Genomic DNA, 15,871 nt, shown 5'->3' with positions numbered 1-15,871 from the left:
GGTTTTCTTTGCGTACATATATAACAACAGGCATTTAGAGGTATAGTATTTATAAAGTGAGTGTAATTCAAGGCTTGCACTCCGGGCTCCGAGATAGACGAAATCATCTACAACTGGCATATTATGACTGTTACTGTTTCAATTAGTTTATATATACATATGTATATGTATGTATATTATAGTTTTGTTTTTGGATTTGTTTGCTTTAAATATATCACTTTTACTAAATCTCGATCATAGAGACCTCGCCTTGGTAAAAATTGTCGCTTTTTCTTTAAATTGCTGTATTGGAGAACACAACAAATCCTTCGTTCAAGACCTTATAAAACCCATGTAAACTTTAGAATTATATGAGACAATCAAAAAAAATTTGTTGAAGCCATAAAACCCATGTAGCCCCTCAAGACATCCTGCGATTCTGCGAACTGAGGTAGATAACCAAACTATAATCAATAAATTATATATAAAAAATAAATTTTAAGGCTTGGACGATGACAACAACTGATGAGTCGACGTTGCGAGTTTTCAAGAGAGGTTCTGGGAAAGATTTATTCGCGTTGGCCGCGGCGAATACTGCATTCGATGGAACAATGAACTGTATGAGTTATATGACGACATTGACATAGTTCAGCGAATTAAAAGACAGCGACTACGCTGGCTAGGTCATGTTGTCCGGATGGATAAAAACACTCCAGCTCTGAAAGTATTCGACGCAGTACCCGCCGGGGGAAGCAGAGGAAGAGGAAGACCTCCACTCCGTTGGAAGGACCAGGTGAAGAAGGACCTGGCTTCGCTTGGAATATCCAATTGGCGCCACGTAGCGGAAAGAAGAAACTACTGGCGCGCTGTTGTTAACTCGGCTATAATCGCGTAAGCGGTGTCTACGCCAGTAAAGAAGAAGAAGAAGTATCATATTGCGAATAAAACTATTCAGTTTGCGCATCGAAAGTTTCATGGATGTCTAATGTCCAAAAGATGTAGTATTGACTGGTCGGCCAGGTCTCCGGATTTCATTCCGCTTGACTACTTCTTGTGGGGCTATTTAAAAGCAATGATTACGACAGCAATCTTCGCAGCGAACTAAAAGCAAATATGAATACCAAAATCTATACTGCAACGAGTCAACGCAACAAATACCTTCGGTACCAAATTGTCATCTGCGAATCTCAACAAAATCGATCCATATCGGAAACGGATGGTTACTGGTAATGAAATAAGCGCCACATGCGACAACGTCAAGTGAGATCGAAAGCAAAACGGCTTAGTTAGAACTGATTATCGGGAAAGTTTTGCTGTGTGTTTGGTGAGATTGGAAGAGAATGACCTACTAATAGCTGATTCGCTGCCGCCACAATTTAAATTCGAATGTCTACAGCCAGTAGTTGAACCGTCTGAAAGAAGCAATCGTTCAGAAGCGGACAGCTTTAGTCTATAGGAATGAAATTGTGTTCCATCAGGACAACCTCAAGGCGCATACACCGATAGTGACTCACCAGAAACTCCGGGAACTTGGTTGAGCGGTTCTTATAAATAATTTTCGTTAAGGCCAAATCCGGAAATCTCATAAACTTTCAAATACATATTTCTAAACTACTCAATCAAGGATCTGAGAGTCTTTAGTATGTGAGTTGGAAATGGTAAAGGTTTTAAGCAACTTTGTCACCGTTATGCGCGCTAATATGCTAAGCTGCATATGTTCTCCATAACACGCTCGATCGCACTTCTATATACATTTGCATATGCGCAAGGGCGGACGGCGTTTTCACAATTGAAATGAAGCGCGTCAATGCATTTGTTACGATTTGTTTGTCCCTCCTGTCGATACGCATTAATTGCCACTTCGCTGAGTCGCCACAATGCCAGCGTCAATCAAATGTCAATCAAAACGACTGGACAACCTTAAGGACACTTACTAAGCACATCCACAACGCACATACGTGGGTACAACCCACCAGGGACATGTGTCAACAGATTTCCTGTGGCGATTGGACGGACAACCGGTGGGCCGACGCTGACAGACACATGCAAATTTTCCAGCTTTTTACCCCAGATTTTTTATTAGATGCTTTTCCGCTTTGCAAATCACAGCAAAATAATCAAATACGAGGATTTTTTTTATTGTTTTTGGGTTGACAATCACGAACTTTGTTGCATTTGCGCTTTGTTGCATAAATACGCGATTAGTGCAACACAGATTCCATGGAAGTGGTGCTGCATGCTGCTGCTAATTGAAATGCACATGCAACAAACACATACACACACACACATATATACATACACTTATGCATATGCATACATGTTTGCCAGGATGCCGAATATACACAGCCTTTATGAAGTACTGATAACAACAACAACTTGCATTTGCTGGGGTCACAGCAGCCGATCAACACGAGCACCAGTCCGAAATGCATCTGGGCACACGTCTACCATCAGCGCAACCAACAAAAACAACGATAACAGCGCGCATTGTCCACTTTCCCCTCACAAATTATCATGTTGCCTACTTCCGTTTTGCTCCTCGCCTGCACTCGTTTTTGCATTCAAAGCGGATTAAGTCGATCGCTCTGTCGCGCCGCTCTGCGCTCGGCCGTTCCCGCTGTCATATAGTTCTGCGTCGTTGCGATCCCTGCGCTGGACAATGAACGCGCACAGCCACGCAGCGCGCTATCCCGTCGTATGCATATTGCACCCTCGGCTGGCCTTTGTTGGGCCGTCGTAATCCCGTCGCAATTATCGCTGCTGGCGTATACCCCAAAATATTGTAATTAAAGTCTGAAAATTTCGCTCTTTCAATGTTTATCGCTGCATTTTTGATGCGCTCTACTTTTAATGGCCTACATCGTTTTCAATAAATCACGATAAAAAAGGTGGCGGCGCACAAATACGATCGGAAAAAAGTGTGTTTGCTCGTTTGCACTGATCAAGGCACATGGCGCGAGCTCTGGTTTGGGCTTTGTTACGTATTGTTTGCATCTTTTGTTGGTCAACACGAGCTGACCCCGCGATAACCTTTCACAGAAGTGTGCCATTACTTGCCGTTCTCATATTGTTAAAAAACGATACAGTATGAAAAACATATGCTGCATGAATATATATTAATATAAATAGAAGATCTTAATATTTATATCCTGAACAGGGTATGTTAAGTACCTAGAAGTAAACGTCGAATACCCCACAGCAAAACAGGTTAATTGAAACGTCCCCGCCCTGACATACAGACGGCTCTACTAGAAACCTATACGCTTTTTAGTTAGACCTAACCTTCAAAAGGCGCGTGTATAAATTTGACTGCTGTCGAATCATTAGTTTGTGAAGTATATCATTTTGAGTGAAACAACTTTAGTTATTGTTAAAAAACAAAAATGGATGAAATAGATCGAGTGCTGATAAAATATTGTTTTTAGAAGGGAAAAAATACGTTATTTTAAACAAAAACTAAGCTTAATGACGAATTTTCGCACACTGCCCCAGGAATATGAACCATCAAGTATTGGTGTGCTATGTTAGACGTGGTGAAATGAGCACCGAAGACGGTGAACGCAGTGGATGCCCAAAAGAAGTGCTTACCAATGAAATAAACAAAAAAGTCCACAAAATAATATTGGATGACCGTAAAGTGAAGTTGTTCGAGATAGCAGGTACTCTAGAGATATAACTGAACGTGCACATCATATCATTTACGAATATTTGAGTAAGCGAAAACTCTAAGCAAAGTGGATGCCACACGTGCTCTTTTGTCCAAAAACAACGAAAAGTCAATGATTCGAAGTGGTGTTTGAAGATGATCAAGCTTAATAAATCCGAGCTTTTGCGTCGATATGTGACAATGCATGAAACATGGCTCCATCATTTCACACCAAGTCCAATCGACAGTCATCCGAATAGACTACACACGATGAACCCGCTCCAAAGCGTGGAAAAATGCAACGGTCGGCTGGCAAGATTAAGTGCTGTTTCACGAAGACAATGTACCGTGCCACAAGTCAGTGAAAACAAAGTCAAATATCCAAGAATTGGACTTCGAATATTCACCGTATTCTCCAGATCTGGCCCCAGCGACTATTTTCCGTCCTAAGATCTTAAAAAAATACTCCCTGGTAAGAATTTTTATCGAATGAAGAAGTGATCGCCAAAACTGACGCCTATTTTGAAGCAAAGGACAAATCATACTACAAAAATGGTAAATGGAAAAGACATATAGTTATAGATGGAAGGGCCAGCGGAAATTTTGATTTTTTCGTCAGTGTAAATATACTATACGCGGACTAGTTATTCAGATGTTGAGATATGGATCTGAAATTTTGCATACATCCCTTTATCCCCAAAAAATTAATCATTTATCGAAACCGTCGATATCAGATCACTAAACATAAAGCTGCCATACAAACTGAACTAGTGTTTGTATGGAAAACTTCTTCATTTTGCTGGGTATTTTCACGAAATTTTAAGTGGGTTATTATGTAAGTAAGTGCACTCCGCAAGCTGGAGTTTTTTCTCCTCTTCCATTTATCATGATCGCCAGCGATTTGCTGAAAAATATTGACGAACGTAGCTATCGAGTAATTGCCTATGCAGACGATGTAGCGTCGTGCCGTGTACGAGTTGACTTAAAGTTATCTCATCGTCGTAACTAATAAGGCGGCCGGAAGTTGCCTCGCCATTGATCCAAATAAAACTTATATGGTTTTCTTAACTGGGAAATATAAGACTCGGAGGCACCACTGCAGCGGATGGAAAGCATCCGGCAACCTGCGGATGCTGTGAAGTATTTAGATCTCGTCCTAGATAGGAAACCATCATGGAAACATAATATTGAAAGGAGAGGAAAGAAGGCATTAATTGCATTGTACTGCTTCAGAGGAGCTATTGGCAAAAGGTGAAGTCACTCACCGATAGTAGAAATCTGGCTCTACGATACCTTAATCAAACCCAGTGAATTCTCATCATATTTGCAAAGAAGCTCGAGAGCATTCAATGATCGGCGTTCATCAGCTCCAGAATGCAGCCTTCTTCAGATAGCCGATAGTATAGAGTGACTATACTAGCCTTCAGTCATTTCATTATCAGACTAGTATGGGTGCCAAGCCACAGAGGAATCGCAGGTAACTTTAAATCTGATGAGCTGACAAATAAGAACGCCCTAACACCGCTATCGGTAGAATGAGAACGGGTCGGCGCTCCCTCTCAGCGTGTGTTCTATTACTGGATAGCTGGGCTTCGCCCATCAGTTCATGCACTTTCGCAAAATGCTTTTGGCCAAAAATCGATCGTGAGCGATTCAATGAATTCTTTGCCCTCAATAAGGCTAGCCTCTGCCCTATCGACGTACAGTTGGGGTTTTAGGAGTTTTAGGAGCTCACACCGTACTGGTGGGAATAGAAATTAAACACCTCAGTGAATTTTCATTGTGATGAAGGAGCTTTGCTGACTTATATGGTAAGTTCGAATTACGGGAGCTCTAATTTTATCACATCACGAAGGACTGCATGTAGTAGACAAAGTGCTATCATTGGATCAGCCATCAAACCTAATCTAAAGTCAACTAACCTAATCTAAGGCAATGGTGTAATCTTCGAAGAAATTGTTTAGATCGGACTACTGCAGCTGCCTTACAAACTGACCGACCAATGTTCTTGTAATGAATGATGCAACCGAAGTTAAAATTGTTCTTGTTTCTAAAATAAATTTAAATATGAAATTCCAGCGAGTGGCGGCATCTGGCGGCGAATAGCCGAATTTTTACCTTCACAAACTGCCGTTAGATAGCAATTGTTTAATATAGAACTGCCAGTAGATGGCTGTAAAGACAAATGTTATTGCAGTGCCTAAAGGTAGGCAACAATTTTGTTTGAAGAAAATGCTCAACTTCTGTTTGCCAAGAGACATGAATTTTCTAAGGTGTGAGAAGAAGAGAACGAGTTCAAAATTTTAGAAATATCGTTAGTTTCTGCTTGGACATAGTCTAATAATAACGTCTAACTTCAAATAAACACAGTTTTTAGTATTTATATAAGAGTATTAAATTGTGTATCTTTATTTTCTATGGCTACACATAATGAATGATTTACCGTGTCTTTTCGCATAATATTTGACTAACTTATAAGTAAGAAATATATTAAAAACTTTTATGCAAGCATATCAAACAATTACAATAAACTACAAAAAAGGTTTATAGCATAGAAATTAAATTAGAAATTATTTTTTTAAGTGTATACTTTCCCATAAACATACAACTATGTATTATATATATGTATACGTATATAATATAAAAGAGTTACACTTACATATTAATTCTCAATTAACAGGATTTCAAAGGTCTCAAAAATTATTGATAGCTCGGGTATATATGTATGTACAAATTACAAACAAATATTTTTTCGGTTAAAGACGAAGGTATTTTTCTTTTATTTTGTATCGAGAAAATGTTTAAGCACCAACAACAAATTACTTCGTCAATATATAGGTATAATACTATGTATTTATATTACTACTAGTTTGGTTTGCTCTAATAATTTATTTATTCCTTTTTCACAAAAAGAAAAACTTATACTGTTTCATAAATATTTTAACAAAAAGTGTTGCCAATATCGAGTTATGCTTATTATATGTAAATGAGCTCGGTTATGGAAACCAATAAGTACTTGCTTTTTGCTTTTGTTTTTGTATATTAGTGATTATGCATATATCTATGTATGTATGTATGTATCTAAACTACAGTTATTGTATTTTTATTCGCAATGCTTGTTGCCTTTATAAAAATATCAAAAACGTACATTAGCCTTAATCTTTTGCTGCGCTGTGTTATTTGTTATTGTAATGACTAAGCTATTTCCCTTTTGACATTTGTATAGATGTATTTGTGAGTAAGTTGAGTCTTATTCTTATTTCTTGCTTGCCGTTGAGTATATTTGTAGTCTGAAGTTATCTTTTTTTCAATTATTTCTCATTTTTACTTTTTAGCCTATATGTAGTTTTTAGGAGCTTGAGTATTCTTAAATTTAAGAAATGTGGTTTTTTATATTTTTACATATTCAAACGCTTGATTTCCCTTTTGTGTAGATATCTCTTGATTACGAGAAATTGTTTACTTCTTACTCCGCTGCAAACACCCGTTAGCTGCCTTTTGTAGTTATTATGTTTTGCTATATTAACCCTTAAGTGCCTACAGACTATTTATGTGTAAGTACTTTTGTATATATGTACATATGTATATAGTCCTATAAATACTAATATTTTATATAAAACTACGTCTATATGTTTTTCGTGATTTTGTATATAGGAATAAGTAGCGTCAAATATACATAACGATGTTTGGAAATTTGTTGCTCAACATTTCCGTGACATGTGTATATACATATGCACTCTACTTTAGCACATGTTACATACACTTTTGATTAGAAATAAAGAAATTGTAATTTTAGCTCAATATTTTTGTAATTTGTTTGATTCATACTCATGTTTAGCAACATGCTGCGAAAACTTTTATGGAAATTTTGTAAAAATCATTCAATTTGACAACGTTTTTGTGATTTGTTTGACGTATTCGCATGTTAAGCAACATATTTTGCTTGAAATTGTATAAAAAATTTGATTTAAGCCACATGTTGCTCAATATTTTTGTGACTTAAATGTATACTTATCAAGCTTAGCAACATATTGCATAAGCTTTTGAGTAAAACATTTCTATTTTTTTTATTTTCGCAACATGTTGCTCAACATTTTTCTGACTTGAATGTATACTTATCAAGCTCAGCAACATGTAGCATAAACTTTTGACTAGAAATACAGAAATTGTGACTTAAGCGACATGTTGCTAAATATTTTTGTGTTTTTGTTTTTAATACATTCACATATTTAGCAACATATTGCGAAAACTTTTATAGAGATGTTGTACAAAATATTGATTTTAACACCATTTTCGTGGTTTGTTTGATACATTCTCATGTTTAGCCACATGTTTCTAAAACTTTTGCTTGAAATAGTGTAAAATATATGATTTAAGTAAAATGTATCTCAACATTATTGTGACTTGTTTTATATTTATCAAGCTTAGCAACATGTTGCATAAACATTTGAGTAAAATATTTATAAAATTTTTTAGTTTAGAAACATGTTGCATAAACTTTTGGGTAAACATTTTTAAATTTTTTTATTTTAGCAGCATGTTGCTTAAAATTTTTGTGGTTGTATTTATACATGCTTATGTTTAGCAACATGTGGCATAAACTTGTGTTTCGAAATGTTGTAAAAAATTTTGTTTTTAGCAACATGTTGTTCATCATTTTTTGAATATTATATATACCAACTAATTTTCAGCAACATGTTGCAGCAAACTTTACGTTGAAATGTAGACAATTTTAATTTTAACATGTGCTTAGTAATTTTGTGACTTATGTAAATACATATTTATGTTCAGCAACATGTTGCAAGTAATTTTGCTTAGAAAAGTTGTGAATTTTTGTAACTATAGTAGGAATTGTGTGTTAAATAAATCTTGGAGGTAAAACGTTTTAATACATGTTATTGAACTTTATTTTATTTTTATTTAAAATTTAGCTGGGATAACGCAGAAGCTGTATTTACCAAAAAAATTTTTTGTTTGTGAATTCTAGGTCAGATTTTTAGTAAAATTTAGTTCAAAATATAGAAAATTTTAAAAATAATTTACTGTTTCAATAAAATCAAGTGAAAATAATTCGAGCTTATTTACACAGATATAAATATTATATATAAATTATTTATATACAAAGTTATATAATATTTTATAAGGCTTCATTTTTCATATTAGAAGCATATTTACCTATAACTAATATACTTAAGTACATATATTATTTATTATTAGTTATTTGTCTTCATTTATTTTATAATTTTTTTCTTTACTTACGTCACTAAAAGCAGTCATTGTTTCTCCTTAAATGTTATAATTCGTAAGATATTGGAAATTTACAAATTACTTTATTTTATATACAAAAATTTTAGTTGAAAATTTACAAGCAATAAATATTTTGTAATTGAAAATTGAAAACTAAAACAAAATTAAAAAATCAAATACAAATAATAAACTTAATTAAAACATATATAAAAATAATTAAATTTCTGACGAATATTAAATTACTACGATAAGATTAATACTTAACAACTTATTTTATTCTTACATATGTACATAAAATCTGTTATTTGAAACTCTACCTTAGTAAAAAAACGCCAAAAAACAAAAAAATATTTTTACCCAGGCATATTTTTATATACAACTGGCAACTTTATTGTAAAGAAAATGAGTGATTCTAAAGTTACTTTAATGTCCGAAATGAGTTTTTATGCATCAAAATTAAGAGAATGTGTGAAAATCGAAAAATTTATATAAATTGACTTATGCGGTTATTAATTTTTTTGGGAAAAAAATAAAAATTTCTATAAAATGTATAATTATTATTTTTGTTATTTAATTAGTTGAAATTAATTTTTTAAATTTTCCAAAATTTATAAAAGTTGAATTAAGCTTTTATGCGTGATGTCGTCTAAATTTATTAATTTTTCAAAAAAAAAAATTAAAGGTTTAAATTAAATATTAAGAGTAGAAAAAAAATTTTCAATATTGTTTAAAGTCGACTTATATTGTTATTATTTTTTTTTTGGAAAAATATTAAATAAAATACTAAGAAATGTATATATATTTTTGTCGTTAAATTAAAACAACAAAAAATTAAAGTTTAAATGGATTTTTTTTTAATTTTTCAAAACTTACAAAAGTTGAGTTAAGCTTTTATACGTGATTTAGCATTTTTTCAAGAAAAACTTCAAATTAAAATTCAGTGAAAGTGCGAATTCTCAAAATTGTAAAAACCAACTTATGCAGTTATTAAGTTAAAAAAATCAAAAAAATGTATATGTAGCTTAATTTTTTTGTAATTTAATTACATAGAATTGAAATAATATTAGACATTTTTGTGAACCATATTTCTTCTCAAAATTAATAAAAGTTAAGTTAGGCTTTTATACGTGATTTGCATAATTTTTTTAATGTTTCGAAAAAATTAAACATCAAATCAAGGGAAAGTGTAAAATTCCCAAAATTTAAAGAAATTACTTATTCGGTTTTTATTATTTTTTTTCAAAAATTACTTCAATTTTAAAAAAATGCATAATAAATTTATTGGTTTTTTTGGAATAGTATTTTTCATTATTAGAAATATATTTGGACCTTCTCAAAATTTCGCAAAAATTTAAGATTTAAAAATTAAAATGAATTCTAATTTATAAAAAGCATGATTAATTTTTCAAGATATTAATCATATTTTTTGATTTAGTTTTATAAAAGGGACTTTTATATATTAGAAATTTCTCCCATTTTTATATAAATTTGTTGAATTTTTGATTAATATGTTCAGTTTTGAATGATTTTGAATGTATTTTTGAGTTACTTTTGAGATCTTCTAACATAAACCGATTATCACATAAAAATAAATAAAAAGCAACGTTATATGACGAAAACTAGAAAAAATCTTCACAGTAAATAATGCTTTGGATATTTTCAGAACATTTTGAATTCTAAGAAAAAAATATAAAAAAATATTATATATTAACTCAAAAAGCTTACCGTTCAAACAACAAAGAAAAACAACAAAAAAATTAAAGTACCAAATAAATACCAACAAATTTCAATCTGTAGCAAAATTATTTATTTTTATTGTAAAAATCATAGTTCCAGCGCAATTCTCATTTCATAATCGCACACACATATAAACCATGCACAACACAGACACAATTCTGTAAATGTTGAAATTTAGTCTCCACAAAATATTAAAAATAAATTATTACTCAAATTAGCGTATATAAATTAATGGATTTACTTGAATTTATGCACATATTCAAACTACAAGCTATGTCTGTATGTACATATATGTCAAAGGTGTACAGTTAGTTTGCAATGTAATTTTGCACAGTTTAATGCGAATTGGTGTTGCTGATCTTACAGTGACTTTTACCAACTATTTAGTACAGTTATTTAGATTTCTTCGCTTACGCTCTATTACTACTACACACACACACTCGCTCTTGCGCATAATAACATTTTTGATTTCACTAAAAAATTCACATTAAATTTGCTTACATCTTTGTATATATATTTATATAAATGTATGTATGTGTATGCAATATTGGAAGCTATATATGTATGTGTTTCCAATAGTTATTGCTTAGCGCTTAAATACTTAAACTAATCAGCCTCATAGTGTAAGCTTAAATTTATTTATTTTAGTTTATAGAATTTTTTGTTGCTATTTTTTTAAAGTTTTTTTAGAAATTTATTATTTAATTAATTTTTTGTCCTTGATTTTATGGGAAAACTATTTTTTAAATATTTTTTTATAGAAAAAAATGTAATTTTTGAATATTATTTAATTATTATTTTTTGTTCTTGTTTTTTGTGGGAAAATTTTTTTAAGCATTATGTTTTCATTTAATAAATTTTTTTGTGTTTTTTAAAATATAAAATATTTTTCAATAATTTTAATTTGAATTGAATAATTTCGTATGTATTTGTTGAAACTATTTTTTTTTTAAAGCTTCCAGAGAGTTTTTTCTGAATTGAAAAAAATATATTTATTTATAGAATTATTGTAATTATTTAAATATTTTAGTTTTTGTTTTTAAAATTTTTCTATTACAAAATTTTATATTTTTGATTCATTTTCAAATGTTCGTTTTAAGAAAAATGTAGAAAAATTTTTTTGTTGCTTTTACTGATTTTTTTTAAATAAATCGAAATATTAAGTATAAAATTTCTGTGCAAAAATGTTTTTTTTTGTTTCTTTTCAAAAGCATTTTTTAAATTAAAAACTTCTTTGTTAAAAAAAAATCGTTTTTCCCTTTCATAGAAAGTTTAATAAAAAAATTTTTTTCTTTTGATATAATTTTCATAATATATTTATCTTAACAAATTGCTAACTTGAATAACCTCAAATAATATCTATTTTTTTAGTTTTACTTCATTTCAAACATTTTATGGAAAAATATAGATTTTGGGATTTATGAACATTTTTGATTGCTGATTATAGCAAAAATCGTCATAAAATTAGCATTTTCATAAACCTCACAAAAAACTTCGAAAAATCTAGTTTTTCAAGTTTATTTGGCCTAATTTATACTAAATGATCCTTACCACTTACTGTAACTCAAATGAAAATGTTGGTATTAAACAAATTTCAATTGTAAATTCCTTCTTGTCAAAAAAAGTTTCTGCAGATCAGCGAGTCAAATGTACTGAACAGAGATTTTTTGACTAATTTTTTAATGGAAATAATATATTGTAAACTGGACTTCAACATGATTTTAATTCCAATGAATTTACTGTTCACGTTTTGAATTTACGCAGCAAAGTTCAGTTATGAATATTTTCCAAGCTTGAATATAAATTTGTGAATATGAAAAGTAGAATAACTTGTAGGTCCTTTGAGATCGTGCCGAAATATTAATAAACCACCAAAAGCACTCATTTAGAATAGTCTGCTGGTCCAACAATAAATAAAGAATTTTTTTAAGAAACGTGTGAATGGAGCCTTAGCATTTCAAAAGCTTAATTCTCAAAGCAATTACTGTTGAGTTCTCGAAATCCGTCAAAAAAAAAAACATTCATTTGACATACTTTCTTAGGCACACAGTTATTGTTTATATCAATCTTAATTATTATAGCCCCAGTTCAAATAAAAAGTAATAGACTTTTAGGTTTTTTGTCCTCGTAAATCTTTTAAGAAATAGAAGAACCAATTGAAAGTCGATTTTCTTCAGTCTTATATGAGAACCATAAAAAAAAATATATAAATATTTTCCAATATCGTAATTTAAGGTTATGTTAACAAATAAAATACTTTGAATTTAAGTAATATTCAGTTTTAATTAATCATTGAAAGCGGTGAAATGACTGTTTAATATTTTGCTGTTTCCATTAAAATTTTTGAGATAGTTGTGTGGGCGTGTTGATTCAAATTCAATTTGTACTCGAATACATATGTACATATAAATGTACTGAAAATTTTTCCGAATAATCGATTTTTAAATATCGATATTTTTATGTTATCAATTTGTGTATATATATCAATGTACTTAAAAATTTTCCGAATTAGCGATTTATTGTAATCGATTTTTAATAACGATATTTTTAAGTTATCAATTTGTATGTCAATTTGTATGTTTATTGCATAAATAAATGTAATATGGACAATATTTTGTAATTTTTTCAAAATTATCGATACACGCGGAAATTACGGCGCACAAATTTGCATGCAATAATACAATTTTTCGTACATTTTTCAAAATTATCGATAATCGTTATGCAATTTGCAATAGATTTTGCGTTAATATGACAAATTTCGAAAATTTATCAAGTTTTCGTTTTGGTTTTTTGAATTGCTGAATTTTGCTGGAAAAACTTTGTGGTAATTTTTAAAATTGATGTTAATTGATGTTTATATTTATTAATTTTTGCATTTTCGATATTTCCCAAGTTATATGAAAATAATTCATAAAATCTTATAAAGAATCAATTCTCATGTTATCGGTTGTTATCGTGGAGTTTTATGATATCGAATTTGCATCGAATTTATCGATTGTGATAAATTTAGAAAAATTACCAAGTTTTCGTTAAATATGCTGGAAATATCGGTTTTGTGTTATCATTTTTTGAAATTGATTGTATTTAATAAGTTTTGCATTTTATACCAAGAATTTGTAGTGTTTTATAAATTATCGATTACAATTTTACTTCTTACGGAATTTTATGTAATTATTCATTCATTTGTTCAATTTTGAAAATTTATCGATTTTCTTTATAAGTTTTTGGATTTTGCAAACTGGGTCGAATTAGGAACTTTATGTTATCTATTTTTGTGTTACATTTTTGCAATATTTTCCTCAATTTCGCAAGTTAATTTTTCTAACAACTTTTATCGATTTTAACATTAATCCGCACATTTTTGAAAGTTTATCGATCTTTCGTTATAGAATTCACGAATTATCATATCATCGATTTTTACTATCGATATTTTTATCATCATCCACTTTTCCATAATTTATCCGTTGTCGATATTTATTGAGGAATTTTTTGTTATCGGTTTTTGCATTAATTTCCAAAATTTTCTACAATTAACGATTTTTCATCATTTATTTTTGGATTTTGGACCCAAATATCATGTAATCGATTTTTAATATCGATATTTTTTGTTATCCACTTTTTTCAAAAAATTTTTTCATCGATATTTATTAAAGAATTCGTTGTTATCAGTTTTTTATTATTTCCACAATTTCGGAAAGTTAACGATTTTCCATGATTGATTTTTAGAAATTTTTTCGAATTATCAATATCTTTTTGTTATAAATTTTTTCACTATTTTGCGCAGTTCCCCAAGTTATAAAGAAATAAACAGGTCGCATAATTTTATAAACTATCGACTTTTCCGATATCGATATTTTTAACGCAATTTCAAGTTAACGGTTTTTGTATATCATTTTCTGAATTTTTGGAAAACTATCGAATTTTTGATATTATTTGTTTTTTTAATTAGTTTGCACTAATTTTAAAATGTGGTCCATAGAAAACAATTCGTGATAATTTTAAATATCGATTTTTGTGTTATCGATTCCCAAATTGCTTTTCCAAAAAGTAGATTTAGAAAAAAATTGTAATAGCTTAAATTTGTCCAAAACTTGTCCAGCCGTTTAGATCTGCAAAATAATGTCACCTTCAATTCAATCGAAAATCATCAATTGCACCAGAAAAGAAACAAAAACAAACAATTTTTTTTTAGAATTTGGAAAATAGTATTTTTGATACTTTCTCTTGTATTTGTAGTATGTTTTCAAAAGTTTTGGTATAAGTAAGGGTTTTTATGCATGTATGTATATATGTGTATGTATGTATGTATATGCTCTAAGCCAAACATTTCTTTCAGTGTTCCACTATACACGCACACTTGAAGCTTAAATTTAAAATGATTCACTATATAATAATTAAATGTATCAGTACATATTTCAATATTAATTAATTGATAGCATTACATATATGTTTGTATGTAAGTTTTAACAGTAATAATATTAAATATCTCGCTTACATTCTCATTACAGCTATAAACACTTGGGCTCAGTTATGTTTTTGGAAAAATATTCAATTCAAGATTTTCATATTTTTCACATTTTACTTTGTTTCGTTTTTTGTTCTTCTTCTTCTTCGTCATTTTTCATTTTGTTTATAATAATATAATATAATAAAATTTTACAAATAGAAACAGTTCAAAAAGCACCGATCTTCAGCTAAGTTTTGCTAACGTGATCACGTCTGCACGCGTCGCACGTGGCATATGGTTTTTATATACATGTTTGTGTGTGTATGTTTTCTGTGTATATGTGTATATGTGTGTTTGTGTATCTGTGTTCACTATAACTATTTGCTTATGCCTAAATATTCCATATAAAGTTTTGCTTAGAAACTTACTGCTTACGTCTACTTGGTATTACAGTGTTCTATGTACATATGTATGTGTGTGTGGTATTTTGCTATACTATTATATCATATTTTACATATTTACTTATGCTCATTTATTTATATTAAAGTAAAGTCTAAGTTTATGCAATGCGCTTACTAATTAACTAAACTCTTTTGCATGCCTACACGCTTAAGATAAGACAAACCTCGAAAAAATTTTACTACAGGAAATTATAAATTAAAATTTTGTGTTGAGTTAGGTAATAATATTTTTCTTCAATGGTTTTTCATTAATTTAGCAATGTTCTTCATCAGCTGACTGAGTCCATATTTGTGATGATGTTGAAAAACAAGCCTCGGAAATGTGATGCAATGCAGCATGCGTGCAACTTTCAC

The sequence above is a fragment of the Bactrocera neohumeralis genome, chromosome 6, assembly GCF_024586455.1.
Source record: "Bactrocera neohumeralis isolate Rockhampton chromosome 6, APGP_CSIRO_Bneo_wtdbg2-racon-allhic-juicebox.fasta_v2, whole genome shotgun sequence".
NCBI lineage: Eukaryota > Metazoa > Arthropoda > Insecta > Diptera > Tephritidae > Bactrocera > Bactrocera neohumeralis.
The sequence above is the reverse complement of the archived record's forward strand: the minus strand, read 5'-3'. Positions refer to the sequence as shown.